The sequence below is a fragment of the Callospermophilus lateralis genome, chromosome Y (genome assembly GCF_048772815.1).
Source record: "Callospermophilus lateralis isolate mCalLat2 chromosome Y, mCalLat2.hap1, whole genome shotgun sequence".
Classification (NCBI taxonomy): Eukaryota; Metazoa; Chordata; class Mammalia; order Rodentia; family Sciuridae; genus Callospermophilus; species Callospermophilus lateralis.
In genome coordinates, this window is record NC_135326.1 from 5,730,968 (window position 1) to 5,743,056 (window position 12,089).

Genomic DNA, 12,089 nt, shown 5'->3' on the forward strand with positions numbered 1-12,089 from the left:
ATGGAAATGTATTGTATTCATTGGAATGGGTTTTCCTTGAGATGTTTATAAAGTGGACATTTGAAAAATCAACTGTCTTTGCTAATCTTCATAGACTATATGCCTGGAATGACCTTCATTAATCATACCAAAAAGAAGACTAAAGGTCTTTTTAGACATCATTTTTCTTGGGCTTGTGTGTATGCTTTTTCCCAATTAATTTTACCACATATGTGGCAACTTTTTAAAAATTTTGATAGTGGTGCTAGGGATACAAAACAGGGCTATTGCATCCTGGGTGAATGTTCTACCACTGAGATATTAATTTCAGCCAGCCCTCTTGTGGCTGGCTTTTTTTTGTTTGTTTTGATACAGAGATCTCCTTTTATTATTCAGGGTGACCATGACCTTGTCCTGTCCCCAGCTTCCCATTTTGGAATGCAGGCATGTACCACATACCCAGCTATATGTCCCTTTTAAAATATTTTTATTTTCCACCAGAGTCTGACCTTGCTGCTGCTTTGGATTTAGCTGTTGTAGTAGATTTCTGTTTCTGTAATCTTTACCTCTAGACGCAGAATTTTTGAAGTTTGACTCTTTTTCTTCCATCCTATGAAAGGAATTAGGAATTCATTGACTTTCATTGCTCAGAATTGTTTCTGGGAAGTAGTTGGGCAAAGGTGAACAAAATGCCATGAAATTTCCTATTTTTGGTGTATTTTTTCCTTAGCTTATCATTCACTTCTTACTAGAGATCTTTATAGATTTCCCACAGATCCACTTTAGTCATTATACTATTGCTTATTTGGTGTTTCTGCTAGGGAAACCAGGTCCTTGAGTCTTCAAGTCTCCGAGTTCTGACTTTCTTCTTAGTTTTTAGAATTGTAGCTTTTAACTGATACCTGGTTTTACTAAAAACAGACCAGCGTGGACAAAAGCAAACTATGGTATCAAGGATGGTAGGATGTTCCTTTACTATTAAGAATAATCTCTTTGTGATCTACATGATCTTCTATTTCTTTATTTTTCCTTAAGATCATTAGAACCTTTTTAGGTGTTGTCAAAGCACTTGGCATATTTCAAGAGGAAGGAATAAATATTGATATACCTTATTAGATTGGGCTGAGGTGTTTGGTGTATTTCTGTGGTTCCCTAAGGAGACTTCCAGAATTTTTCTTTGCTACTCTGAATTGGTGGGTATATTGTTTTAGGCACAAATGTTGTAGAAACATGCTCTAAGAACCTAAAGAGATAGGGGGAATATTTCTTTTCCAAGAAGATTTTGTAAGTGCAAGTTTAAATTTAGAATTAGACAAAAAGGAAAAACAAAAAACAGTTATGTCACGATTAGACGGTAATGCTATTAGGATCAATTTAAGATTTATGATTTCTTTTATTTTCATTTTGCAGTTTAATTGGTTGGGGTCAAATAAGAAGAGGATTGACCATCAAGCCAACAATAGATGATGAATGAAGAATAACAGTTAAATAATATGTTTTAATGAAACCAGAATTTTCTAAACAACCTAGGGGTACATTTTAAAGCAAAAACTAGGAAATTTATTTCACATCTCATTACTTTAGAAGCTGTCAGGTTATTTTCATTTTTGTTAGGAAATCTTAATATATGCCATTCAAATAGCAGGGTCTCTAATAAATATAAAAATTGGCATGTTAATGGACTTATCTACATTTTAGTAGAAGTTGATTACTGCCAATCATTTTCAGATTTATATGTCAATGCAGCTTTGAAATGAAATTGGTTAGTACAGCCAGTTTTTGCTGTGACACCTGTGAATAAACTTGCTTGAAATAAAGTTTTTCTTCTTAATTTCTCATGATTCATGTTTGAGTATTGCCAGGATTCAAGGACTACTGCACCAGTAGAAATTTAAAAAGATGTGTTCTTGAATACTGACTCTATTTTTACCTCCATAAGAGTGGTTCAAATGAAAAAAAAATTTTTTTGAGCCTGATATCTGATTTACATTGGCCAAGCTTTCTGGAAGTCTGCTTTCAGGGAGCTGATGACAGCTTTATTCATCCTGTTTCTTGATGCCCTCGATTTTTTTCTTTATTATTACTACTAATCCCCAACAGTTCTTCCCTGTTGGAAATACTATTACACAAAATACTTCTAAATAAGTTCATGTTTAACCTTAGTATAATGTCATAATCTTATTAAATTGATATGCTTAGAATATTTCTGCTAACAAGAAGGAAGTAGGGGGTTTTTTCCACATAATCCTTTAAAATTAATGAAATTGGGGGGAAAAAAGCCATTAGAAGGCAAAATATTGATATTTTTAAATAAGCAGTATTACAAGTGCTTTGTTAATTCCATTTTTAAACCTAAAAGTTCATTGGTTATCCAACTAGTCAGTAATAACTGTTTAGAAAACTTGTGCTTGTGATATTATAGATTTAATGGGTTATAGGAATATTTTATAATATTGGTCATATTGTGAAAAATCTTAAGGATGACAGACAAATGCATTCAGACCTTTGCTTTCAGAGGCTTCAAGGCCACAGGAGTTCTTCTATAAAATTCATAGTAAGAATTCTTTTCTTTTAATATGAACATGGTGGTGCAAGACTATCCCAGCAACTCAGTAGGCTATAACAGAATGATCACAAGTTTGAGATGGTTGTCTCAAAATAAAAAAATAAAATAAAAAAGGGCTGGAACATACATAGCTCAGTGGTGGAAGGCCTCTGGTTTCAGTTTTCTGTACTAACACAAACACACAGAACATGCTTATAATTGAATCACTTTATATGTACACTTATATCAAAGCCTCATTTTACACCACAAATACTATTTTCACTTATTAATTATACTTTAATAAAAACTCATGTAATCCAGTCTGTCCCAGAAAATACTCTCTCTGCTGTTAAGTAAAGTGAATACTTATTTTTTTATGGTTGGCACTATTTTGAGTTACTTATGTATAGTAATTTGTCTAAAAGACCCAGCAAGTTTATTTCCTACATTTTATGTTGAGGAAATTGAAGCCAAATTAGATAGGAAGTTTGCCTCACCTCATTAGTAAGAAAACTATTATTCAAACCTCAGCAATCACCTTCAACCATAAAGTTAACATTTTTCCAGTGTTGGCTGCATTGGTTTATATCTAAATAATGAGTTTGTACTCCTTAAAAGCTTTTTATTCCTTTTTTTCTGTGGTTTTTATTATTGAGAGTGTTCCTTTATTTCGGGGGTGTGGTGTTGTTTTTTTCTTTGGTGGCAGGTGTCTTAGTTTTTACATATGTTGAGGCTGTAAAAATAAATTGACAAAATATGTCTTTATGAAATAAATATCCAATAATAATGTTTTGGGTTACTATTAGCTTACTGCTGTGAATGTATCTACACTAGCACAATTTTAGTTAGCATCTCCCTGGCACATACGTATATTTTTTTCATTCTTTGGCCTTTTTACAGTCAGTTTTACATACCATCTATTATATCCTTTCAGGCTTCTATTTCTGTAGAAGATAAGAGAAAATATACATTCATATGTGCCTGTAATATAATGGATAAAAGAGTGTTTTATGAAGTTTTGTTGTAGCATAACTGGGGAGTAGCCTGTGATGTATTATTGGTTCTTTACCAGCAATATGCCTACAGATTTGCTACCACATTTTATACTATATTTTACGTAGTACTTGGACTACAATAAAATCATTTTTCCCCAATATATTAATTACTTAATTTTTATTTGTTCTTTTTAGATTACAGTAAACTGGAGACGAACAGGAAGAACCTTTAAAAATATTCTTTCCTCTATATCTAATAACAATTGGTTTTTATATAGAACTTAATTCTGGGGTTTGTTGTATAGCTCAGTGATAGAGTGTCCTAGTTTCTATCGCCAATACTGCAACAGCAGCAACAAAAATATAAAAACTCATAGAATTGAAGTTTATGGGGGACTAGAGAATAAAATTATTCTCTGATTTACTTATGACTAGATAGCATTCCAAGTCTTAAGGAATGGTATTGTTTGGAAGGAAGTGATTTTAAAATATGGGCATATTTTTAAATATATTTATTACTTTTGCAAATGTAAAAGCTTGCTTTGGAAGATAATTCCTCTTTTGTCATTAGTGACCAGCTTCTGGTGTAGGAATAACCAGTGTTTAAGGTTGAGGTGGAAGGAAGCAAGGCAGCTGAAGCTAAAAGGTAACTAACTGAATTTTAACTCAGAAGTAAAAAATAAATAACAGGTAAAGAATGTCACTGTTGATAATATTGGCAGTAGTAAAGAATTATTTGAATTCTTAGTATGTAAGGTAATATTTCACTAAATAAGACCATTTTGTTTTGTGTTTAAATATTAATAAATACATAAATTTCAAATACTACAGATTTTTTTATCTGGGAGGTGTAACTGCAGAGATGCGAAGTATTTAACCTTCCTCTGTCCAGATTAAGATATTTAAAAAATGCTTGTTATATTCTCTGTGTACCTAAAGTCTAGTTAACACTTCTGTTCTTTTACAAAAAAAAAACAACTTATCTGCAGCATGGCTGTATCCATACCTGTGGTTTGTAAAAATATATTAATTATTCGTAAGTTGTCCAAAGGTTGGAATCTTATAAACATCTTCTTCCTAAAAATGTATCTTTGTAAATGGAAGACTAAATCTACATGTAGTATTTGAATTATAGTTTACCCCCCTGGATCTTCAAAGAATTGGTTCTGGTAAACACACCCTTGCCATACACATATGCAGCAAAATCTGAGAATGTTCACTTATATAATACACCATATGGTTTCCATATAGCCAGTGTATCCCCATCTATATATTTTTAAATCATCTCTTGTTTACTACTACAATGTGAATGTATTTGTAAATAGTCATTTTTGTTGTGTTTAGGGAATAATGAACATAATAAAATTGTGTTCGGTATATTTGCAACATTTTTTTTTTTTAAAGTATCTTCAATCTGTTGGTTGGTTCAGTTTGGATGCAGAAACCAAATATACAAGTCTACCCATTCATTAACAAGGTGGCACATGCCTGTAATTCTAGTCATCCAGGAGACATGGGCATAAGTTCAAAGTCATCTTCAACAATTTAGTAAGACCATATCTTAAAAAGTTAAAGGGATTGAGGATGTAGCTCAGTGGTTAAGTGCCCCTGGGTTCGAAAAAGTAAACCAAAAACAACTAGAATACAGAAAGTTAAATATTGGAAGAAGGATCAGTAATCTTGTTGGTAAATTAAAAAAAAATTATTGACTGAATTTAGGTTGTTTGCTTTTTGCTATTTTGAGTTTTTAATATACCATGATGTATTAAAAATTAATTTCAATTGATTCTATTAATGTTAATCTAGTGCATCATTCCTGGAATAAACCTTAGTGTATATCGTTTTGAATGTGTATCTTATTTTTGAAATATTAGTCTGTAGTTTGCCATTTTTATCATTTTAGTTTATTTTGGTATGAGAATTACACTGACTTGGTAATTAATATGAATTGAGCCATACTTTCCTTTTCAATATTTTGAATGAGCTTGTAGAATATAGTATTATTTCATTCAAGAAGGTATTAACTAAGCCTGGTAATTTGTGTTTATTCTTCCTTCTTTCCTTCCTAGCTCTCTCCATCATTTTCTGTTCTTTTTTGGAAATGTTTGAATTTATTTAGTATCTTCCAAAAATGTGTCTGTTTCATGAAAAATTGTGAATTATTTGGTATAATTGTTGATTTTATTCTTTCATTCTCCCTTTGATGTTATTGACTGTCATCATTTCATTATTGACCTAATTTTAGTAATTTGCATTTTCTTTTAATGACCTAATATTTCATTGAATGGACATACTACTTGTTTATTCACCAGTTGAAGGAAATTCGGATTGTTTTTATTTTAAAAAAAAACAAATTGCCTGGGCATATGGTAAGTACTTTTAATTGTTTGAAGAATTACCAGACTTTTCAAAGCAAGTATACTATGTTACTCTTCTTAAGTGTACTATTTTACACTCCAGAAGTTTTGAGAACACTGATTTCTTTTTGTGTTTTTTAGCATTTGTTTATTACTTTCATTCTAATTGTTTTGTGGGTGTGAAGTTATAAGCCCATTGTGATTCTGATTGTATTTTCTTGATTAACAGTAATGTCATGGAGTTTTTGCCGTTTGGTTATTAGTATGTTTTCTTTGGAAAAACTGCTATTCCATTGCCTATATAAAATGTGTTTAGTATCAAATTAGAAGATATCATTTGATAAAGTCTTTTGCACATGTTTTGATTTGCAAATATCTTTTCCGATTCTGTGATTTGGTTTCATTTTCTTGATAGTTTTCTTCAAAATACAATGTTTTTTATTTGGATATGTTTGATTTAACTATTTTTGTTTTTGTTCATTATTATTTTGTTGGTTATTTACAAATGCATAGTCTTGAGTATTTATTCACTTTTGTTCTGTTTTCAAGATTTCCTTTGAGTCCTGGCAATTACTTATAAATTTTAAAGTATTTTTGTCACGGGAATCAGGGATTATTGTGTTTAATCTGTTAGGTCAATTAGTATTGTCATTTAAAACAATGTTGCTTTCTCATCCATGAAGATAGAATATTTTCCAGCTATTTAGATCTTTTAAGATTTTTCTTAAAAAAAGACGTGTAGTGCATATGTTTTTGTACTTTTAGGAGGGTGGGATTTGGGTTGTTTCCAGTGTTTGTTTTAAGTAAAATTACTTGGTTAGTTTTGATGTTGAAATTCATCTATTGCTAATGCATAGACATATATTTTTTTCTATTTTGTTTTTTTAATTGTAGTAAATTCAAGTAACAATTTGCCATCTTAACCTTTTTTTTTTGGTGTGTGTATGTGTATTCTTTTTCTATTGGGAATTGAACATAGGACCTCCTGTATGTTAGGCAAGTAGTTTTTCACTGAACTACATTCCCAGATCCCATTTTAACCATTTTCAGTTGCACAGTTTAATACTTTTAAATTATTTATAATGTCACATAGTCATTACCACTATTCATGCCTATATCTCATTTCATCTAATACCCTAGATTTTTAAAATATTTACCTCTTATTCTTTCTGAACTTGTTTATTGGTTATTGTTTATGATAAGAAATTTAGTGGATTCTGTATGCTCTTCTGTATGTAAGATTTTTTTAATCGTCCAATGTATTTACATCATTCTTTCAAATCTAGATTTTTTTAAATTTCACTTTTGTCTACTTGATTATTTTTCACCTATTTGCCTAGAATTTCCAAAACAGTGTTGTTAGAAGTTCAAGAATAATTTTTTTTCCTAATTTAATATTAGAAGGGAAGTGTCCAGTCTTTTGCCATTACATATTAATAGAGTTTTTCTTCATTGTTGTATATTTTTAATCATGAATGGGTGTTAGCTTTTGACTGTGTTTCTACTTCCATTTACATGAATATGTGGCTTTTGATTTTTATTATATTCTTCAGATGTACATTAATTAATTTGGGATTTATTTTGTTGGTTATTTCACAATAAAATTCCTCATAAGTGCATTTTCTTAAAGCAAAAAAATTCAGGTTTAAGGTGTCAGATTTTTCATAAGGTTTCTTAATTTGCAGATAGCTATCTTGCTGTGTTAGCAGGTCTTTTTCTGTGGGTGCATTCCTGTTTTTTCTTTGTAAGGACACTGATTGGATAAAGGAATGCTTAATAGCTTTATAACTTAAATATTTAAAGGACAGTCATTCAAAGATGGGCCTATTGATAGAGGGGGTTGTAGGCAAAGGCTTCCACAAATAAATCAGGGGAAGTGAACACAGTTAAGCTTAGTCTTTTATCCCACTAGGTCTGTATAATGCTTTTTTAAAAATGATACTAGATTCCAATTGCTAGTATTTTAGATTCATATTTATAAGAGTTACTTGTAATTTCGAGACAGGGACTTCCTTATCCTAACTGGCTTCAGATATGATAATTTTCCTGCCTTGGTCTTCTCAATTGGTGGGCTCCTCTGAATTTCTGTTAATAAGTTGGTTGGGACTTCTAGAGAGTCATTAGATGGGGTTAGTTACCAAAGGACCAAGTAATTAGAGTGCTAGTATTTTCACCCCCTCATTGACCTTTGGGATTAGAAGATTAGAATTTGAGCTCTATAAAAACTCTTAAAAAATGGAACCTTGAAAGCTTCCAGTTTTGTAAAGATTGTTGGATTTTCTTGGAAAACTTCCAGGAGGACTGCCTGGGAAAGCAAAATGCCCAGAAACAGGAATGCAAACCTTGTGCCAATCCCAGGCCTGCAATACTTTATCCTATGGGTCTCCTTCATTTGGCTGCCCTGTAGTTGTATTTCTCAGTAAATCAGCAAAGCTGTTTATTTTCTTGGGTTGTGTTATGACTGTTCTAGCAAATGACTGGATTTGAGGAGTAGTAGAAAACCAATTTATGCCCAGTCTGTTAGTCTACAGTGGTCCTGGATTTAAAACTGTAGTCTTAAGTTGGCATATGTTAAGTCTATGGAGTTTGACAATGGTAAACTAAAATTGAATTTTTGAACATCATTTGGTATCCAGAGAATTGAAGACTTATTTATTGGTTTTGGAAAACACCCCACTAGGTATATTTAGGAATATTTAAATGTCCTATTTTTTTCTTAAGCTTATTATAATAATTATGGCTTTGTGGAACTTGTCTATTTTATTTAGTTTTCTCACTTGTAATTTTCATAAAGTTGGTAGTAATGCATTGCTATCTTCTTTAATCAGCCCTTTTCCATTATTTTGGCAGGTACTTACTGGTAATATCTATTAATAGTGCTACTGGAATCACTAGAGGAACTTCTGTTCTTCTAGCACTTTCCTTTGTTTGACAGAAGCTACTTCTACCACTTTGTTACTTCCTCTTCTACTCTGAACCTCTGGCAATCTCGCCCTTAGTTTCAATAGGTTTTAAGTCCTTAGGAGGCAAACCTCTGATCTGATAGCACTTGAAGTTTTCATTATTTTCCTCCAGTGGAGCTAATTAACTTTATCTCTTAATGTAAAGAAGTTTGATAGTTTGTAGTATTTGTAGAAATTCTCTTACTTTCTGTATATCCTTCTTCAGTTTTTGTGGGTCCTCAATTATGCTATACTTTTGATCTCAGTAAATGAGAAACGCCCTATACTAGCAGCGTCTATCTTACCAAAGGTTTTTCTATTAACTCTTGAAAGAATTTGAGGAAGATCTTACTACAAGCAACCAGAATAGAATCATGGGCCTTATGTTGTCTGTTGACAACCAGGTGTCAGTAAACCAGTCCTGTTTTGCTATTTATTCAGTGGATCCATAATCGTTTTATGATGGTCAGGATATTCATTAAAGGCATTTTACTGTCTTTTTTAGCTTTCATGCCATTGGTTTCCTGTAACACTTGATCTTCTTTGTTTGTCCCTAAGAACCTCTCCTTCTTCCTCACCCTGTGTAACTTGTTGTGCAATTTTTCTCTGTCTTTATTAGGATGTGGAGCTGCTTACTTTGGCTCATGTCTTAGCTGGTGCACTTATACTGGCTTAAATTGGCTATATCTTCACCCTTTGTGGTAGTCACGGGGAGAAGCCTATATTATATCTATGAACATTAGAATTTTTAACCTACCTAAAAAGAATATTTAGAACACTCATCTCTTATTTTCGATCTAAAAGTGTTTTTTGCCTACTATTCTTTACTGTTCTTTTACTGTTTTCTTAATTAACTTTAAAACTTTGTTGTTCAGTACATACACATTTAGAGGATTGACCTCTATCATTTTTTGTTTTCTCTGCTAATTTTGTTCTGAATTCAACTTTATCTTGTATTAACATTCTGCTCCTTTTTGTTGTTGTTGTCTGTTGTTTGCCTGATACATATGAACACTAAAAAAGACAACCTGAATATAGCATAGTGATTACTAGAGGTTGGGAAGGTTTGGGGGAGGCAGGTAAATAAGGGAAAATTGCATTTGATCCATGCATGCTGATTGATAATATTTTTTTTCCATCTCTATTCTTTCTTTTATTCTTTTCTGCAGAATCCATCCCTTTATTGTCAGTTTACTTACTTATTGATGACAGTGGGTTTTTTTTATCAGTTCTTTTATTATATATTAGATTCATTTTGGAATGATTATAAAAGGATGGAATATAATTTTTTTTAAAGTTAGTCCTTATTGCTTTTTGGATTAGCCCATGTCAGAGAAAACATTCAACCTTGACTTCTTGGGACTGGCTTATATAGCTTAGCATGGTAATTCTCAGTTCTGTCCACTTGCTCTTGTTTTAGAAACCCACTCATGGTGGTGTACTTGGCTTCATCCTTAATACATACTGCCAATCTGTTAACTTTAACAAAATTTTATGGTTTAGCCTTACTAAGTTGCTAAGGGTGACTTTGAACTCAGGATCCTCCTCCCTCAACCTCCTTAACTACTGCGGGGATTACATGTGTGTACCATCACCCAACCTCTTTGCTCGGTTTTTGTAGCTAAAGGTTTGTTGGTTTTTATCTTTTCAAAAACTTGCTTCTAGGTCTGGGGTTGTCACTCTAGCAAGCCCAAGGTCCTGGGTTTTTGACTCAGCATCATGTAAAAATAAATAAAATAAAAGATATTGTTTCCAACTACAACTAAAAAGTAAATATTTATTTAAAAAACTATTTCTATTGCAATAATATATTTTATTAACATAGATATGTACACACATGCACCTTCTTTGTCTCTTCTGCAAGTTTTGGTCTCTTCTGTCACATACAAAATATATAGTGTTCTTGCTCACTTTTGTTTTTTCTTAGCTTAGAATATATTTTTCACGCTTTCACTTTCAGTCTGATGGTATCTTTACTGGTCTTTTTGTTTTGTTTTTAAATTCATTTCTGCTAGGCTGTATTTTCTAATTGGAGAATTTTAGTCCATTTACATTCAGGATTATTATTGGTACGTTTTTATTGAATTTGTCATGTTCACATTTCTCTGATTGGTTTAAATATTTGTTCTTTCTTATTCATCATTATAATTTGATATTTCACTATTTTGAGAAAATTGATTCTTGTGTGTGTGTCAGTTCCTCTAGTACCACTAATACTGACACAGGATTTTATAATGATATTTTTCTTTTATTTTTTATTTTTTTAAAGAGAGAGAAAGAGAGAATTTTTAATATCTATTTTTTAGTTTTCGGTGGACACAACATCTTTATTTTATTTTTATGTGGTGCTGAGGATCAAACCCAGCACCCCACGTATGCCAGGTAAGCACCCTACTGCTTGAGCCACATCCCCTGCCCTATCTTTTACTTTTAATATAGAATTCCCTTTAGCTTCATTTGCAAAGCTCATCTGTTAGTGACAAATACCTTTAATGTTTCTTTGACTTAGAAAGTCAGGAGTTATTACCCATTTTTGAAAGATAGCCTTAACAGCTATAGTATTCCTGATTCGCAGTTAAAATTTCAGGAATTTGTGATTTTATTTTCTCCTGGCCTTACACAATTTCTGTTAAGATATTTATTTATTATTAACTTAATGGGAGTTTCCTTGAATGTGACTTGGCATTTTTCTCTTTGATATTTCAGAATTCTTTTTTGTCTTATACTTTTGGCAGTGTAACTGAAATATATCATAATAAAAATCATTCCTGATGTGTCTGTTTGGGACTTCCGATTACCGCATATTCATAACTTTTCTAAGAATGCAGAAATTTTCAGTTACTAATGCATTGAACAGCTTTTCTATGTTGAATGCATTTCTTTTGTGTATTCTAAAAATGCCACTAGTTAATCATTTAATGGTAACCCGAAGATTTTAAATGCCATCTTCATTCACTCATTGTTTGACTAGGTTCTTGAAAAGTCTTTTTTTTATTTTTTTATTTTAAACATATTTATAAAACGAAGAATTTGCAAGTTTTAAACTACTGATCCTTAAAGGAAAATACAAAAATGAATTGGGAAATTTGAAACAAATACTGTGTCATACAAAAATAAGGCCCTGATGATCATTTTAATGGTTGATCTTTGTGCTCTGAAAAATTATTTTGGAAGGAGAACTTTGATACAATAAATATAATTCTTAAAATGAAAGTTTATCTAGTATTTTCAGTTATATTATAAGAATGCACACAGTAAGATTGTCATTATG